Source organism: Miniopterus natalensis, chromosome 4 (assembly GCF_054644295.1).
Source record: "Miniopterus natalensis isolate mMinNat1 chromosome 4, mMinNat1.hap1, whole genome shotgun sequence".
Classification (NCBI taxonomy): domain Eukaryota; kingdom Metazoa; phylum Chordata; class Mammalia; order Chiroptera; family Miniopteridae; genus Miniopterus; species Miniopterus natalensis.
In genome coordinates, this window is record NC_142084.1 from 25,099,985 (window position 1) to 25,104,752 (window position 4,768).

The window sequence follows — 4,768 nt, forward strand, 5'->3', positions numbered from 1 at the left end:
AAATGCCAAAGCTCCACAACTTCTAAACCAGGGACTACACCCTGAAGGATAACTTCTTTAAGAAGCAGCACTCGTATATTTTGGTGTAACACGGGTCTAAAGCTTTTAAAATTGAATGTTAATAAAATTTTTCACACTTTCACCTCTATCAAAGAATGCCGTTAAACCACTTGTGTTTGAAAGCCATGTGGAATTCATCTCCTAAGAATATGTGGTTTAATGGTTACCTTTAAGGGTCTTAAAGTAAGATCTTCAAAGCTGAGTAGAATGGTCTATTAGCTATCTAGACAAACTTTGACTTGTAGATTTGGTTTAGCCAGTATTTCTTAAACATGTGGGTACCCTTCCTTTTTCACTTTTATGTAACACCTATTATTACCAGACCCAAACTGGGTCCAATTACTCAGTAGTTGCCAGCCAAAAGACAACTCCGAGAAGATTTTATGAGAAGGAACTTTGTTGCAAGCCAGCATGCGAAGAACACAACTGGGGGTTGCTCTCAGAGCAGTGTGTCCCCAAACAAAGGACTGGATTTGTCTTTATTCAGGGAAATCATTCATGAATCAAGGTAAGCTTCATCATCACATGTATGGGTGGGGACGTTCCCTCACCTGCACAGTTAGCAAACATGCCTATACGTACATCGCATGTTCAAAAATGGTGGAAAATCTCTACCCCTGGGAGATTTTAGTAGTATAATGAGAAAAGTCCATGAAGAGGTCAATAAAGGGTCCTTCAGGCGGCTTCAGCCAGACCCAGGCAGTTTGAGCCAGATTAGCCCTTTGGTTGTGTGAATCATCCCAGGCATCTGCCTGAAAAGACAGGCCTGGCAATTGTCAAAGGAAAGGATGGCAAAGGTATGGAAGAAAGTGTGTGTGTGCATATACATAGATTAGGTTACACTAGTAATATAGAACTTGTTTCAGGGAAAGCTGTATGGGCCATCAAAAGGAGGAGAAAAGGAGAGAGGCTGGGATGAGAAGGACCTAGGCCTTGATAATGGATGTGGGGCATGTTTAAAGGAGGGTTGGATTTGATTCATGTAATTTGAGTAGATATTCAAGTTATATAAAGCATCCATCACACCAAAATGTCATGCCCAAAGCATGTCTTCGCTGGTTCTTGATAAGTGAGGAGGAAAGATGTGCGGGTATCCATCTAAAACACTGCTGGAAAACAGTTCATGTCTCAAACTTCTCGATCAGTGGTAAGAACAAGTCTACAACTGAGTGGACATTGGGCCTTCCAATCGGTATTCTCATCTCCTTTTCGGGTGACTGCCTGCCCACTGCTGAGGGCTGCATTGGTGAGATGGGATCCTCAATGTGTTCTGCTTTCCACATGGAAATGAGGGGACCTGGGAGAGTCCTTTCAACTCCCTCTTTAGTTCATCAGCTCAGGACATTCTAGTTTGGCACATCTTTTGCCAAGAAAAATCTTATTCTGCAATGGCTTTGCATCTTAGACCCAGGGACTGAACAGAAGAAACAAATAGTTGGCGCATGTTCACTTACTCCAGTGGCAGGGCCTTATGTTCAGTGAAGGGGACACTGTCAGTGGCTGCTTGCTTTCTGCTCCTCTAAGGCCTTCCTACAGGTCCTATACTCTCTCCTATATTTTTCCAATACATTTTCTTGCTTAAGTAGCCAGAGCTAGTCTCTGTTGCTTGCAGCTAAAGAATCAACAGATACACATGAAGGGTGAAAAATTAAAGCATAAGTAGTTATTTAAATCCAAAAGAGCTATTAATCCCATTCTGTCAAGACATTGTATAGAATCTGAACTTTAAAAACACAGTGTAAATTATATATATAAATTTATATATATAAATTATATATAAAATATGTTGCCACATAGTATATATATAATGTTTATACATATTATTTATAAATACATTTTAAAAAATTAAAAACAAAACTAAGAATGGAAAAAAATTATCCTACCAGTCCAAAACAACTATTGCATGTTTTCATTTTCCCTTCCAGGTTAAGTCAATATACATGCTTTTATTTATCTGATTCTTTTTCAACATTTTAAAACATCACTTTCTCCCCTATCAATAGACTGAAGCACAGGGGAAAGCAGAAGGTAAGGTGGTTTACAACAATACTTTTTTGAGAGAGAAAAAAATTTTTTTAATTAAAAAGTTTGAAACCCCATTGAGGTTAATCATTGTTGCTCAAATGGTCTGCCCCTGTAGTCTCAAAATACTGTTAGCCTCTTTTCTCCTCTCAGTCAACTATTTTTATTTTTTACTAAAATTGCATAACAAAAGAGTATTTATAGTTTAAAGTTACTGATACTAACTTGCCTAGCAAGGTTTTAAAGAAAGGAACTACTTGCCTATTGTACGTGGTTTGAATGCAAAGAGATGGTGTTAGTCACCTGGCTGGGTGCCCACGTGCTTGGACTCAGCATGTTGGGATGACTGGCAGAACAACAAAGAGTGGAAAGAAGGCGTAACTGGCTGTATGTTGGCTTTATGATGTAAAAGCTGAATTGGAACAACTCTGACCCTCTTGCATTTATTCCACATTTGTCATGAGCCATAGAAGAAATGCAATTCTCTTAGTTAACCACACACAGTCCATAATTTACTGTCTATTTTCCTGAAACATGGAGTGACTGTTTAATGATAATAGCATGTGATACTTTAGTCTTTGTTCCTTTTCTAAATAGTTGATGCCAGGCAAAGTCATATAATTCCTCTGTAACCTAAATGCCTCATCAGTCAGTTCTTTTCATTCCTTTTAGCTTCCCATTTTCTTCTGTAAATTAGGAGGATTAGGTTTGAAAATTAATAGTTATATAATGTTTTAGCTTCTATGAGACTCAACAACCCTGAAAAGCAGATGAGCCAAAAATGGTCATCAATTTCCAAGTAAAGAACCTGGTGATCACAAGCTTATTCAACTTGTTCTGAATCTTTTAGTAAGTGGTTTAGCAGGGACCCCAGTGAATTAGTTACCTGCTACATAATAAATTTCCTCAAAACTAAACAGCTTTAAAAAATACTGCATAGTTTCTGTGAGCCAGAATCTGGAGACAGCTGAGCTGGTGGTTCTGGTTCAAAGTCTCTCAGAGTGCATTCAAGCTTCTACTGGAACTGCAGTTTCATCTGAAGGCTCAACTGGGGGATGATATGCTTCTAAAGTCACTTATGTGGTAGATAGTAGATTTCAGTTTCTCTGTGGCTGTCGGCTGGAGACTAGTTTCCTACCACGTGGGTGCCTCCGAAGGCTGCCTGAATCTCCTAACCTCAGGGTAGCTCACTTCTCCCAAAGCAAGTGATTTGAGCATGTGTGGGGGGGAGAAAAAGCATGCCCAAGACAGAAGCTACAGCATTTTATAACCTAATGTCAGAAGTGATAGGCCATCACTCCTGCCATATGCTATTGGTTACACAAACTAACCCTGGTAGAATGTCAGAGGCGCTACACAGGATGTGAAGACTAGGAGACAGGGATCATTGGCAGCCAGCTTAGAGGCTGACTACCACATCCTGCCACTCTACCATGTGCTCACAATTTTTAAAAATCATTTAGATGATAGCCTAGGGTCAGTGAATCTCAACAAAGAAATAGAAGAGAGAAAGAATCAAATGGGCACAGCCAGGCATAGCTCAGCATTTGAACATCAACCTAGGATCCAGAAGAGCCCTGTTGGATTCCCATTCAGGGCACGTGCCTGGGTTGTGGGCATGCAGAAGGCCCCCACTCATCATTGATGTTTCTCTCTCTCCCTCTCCCTTCCTCTCTCTGAAATCAAAGATTTTTTTTTAAAAGAATCAAATGGAAAGTTTAGAACTGAAAAATACAATAACTGAAATCAAAACTTTACTGAATGGGCTCAACAGCAGAATGGAGTAGAGAGAGGAAAGAATCAGTGAACTTGAAAATAGAACAATGGAAAGAAACAATTAAACATAGATCCAACTACCAATTCACAGGAAATACAGAAGACAGGAAAATGTTAATCAACACTTCGGAGATGCATCAGAAAAATCCAAACTGAGAAATTCTCTCCTCATCTAATACATTCTGATTTAAAAATTACACGCGGGGGAAGCTATGAATTGAGACAGAAAAGACATATCGACTATCCAGATAGTGTGTACTTTATTTGTATTCTGATTGCAACAAACAAATGTAAAAATAAAACATGTGACATTTATGAGATAATTGGAAATTTGAACATTGAATGGAGGTTTGATAATAAAGAATTGTTTGTTTTTGTTAGGTTTTATAATCAAGGTTATGTTAATATGTCTCTTTAAAAGGTATGTACTGAATGATTGCAGATGAAATGATGTTTGGCATTTGTTTCAAAGTAATATAGGATAAGGGAAGTGGAAGAGATAGGTATACATATGGGTCAAAACTAACAATGTAAAAAAAACAACAAAAAAAAACTAACAATGTGATGATGGCTGGAGATGTGCCCATGAAGCGTTATTACACAATTTTTTTTTTCTTCTGTGGATGTTTGAAGCTCTCCATAATTAAAAGGTAAAAAGAAGTCATATCAGTGTACTCCATGAAGCTGATCATCTACCCTTTCAGCCAGCAGTGAACTGGAAGTTCATTTTTGCAGTTGGAGGGAAAAAAGGTCTCTGTACTGGAATACACTGGGCAAGGGTGAAAGCAGATTTATCATGCTGAATGCAGGGGGATTAAGTAAATTACATAAGGAATGGTGAGCTCCCCTCATCCCACACCCCACTGGGTAAATGGAAAGCTGCCAGACAGGTTTTTATCCCCAGGCAGGA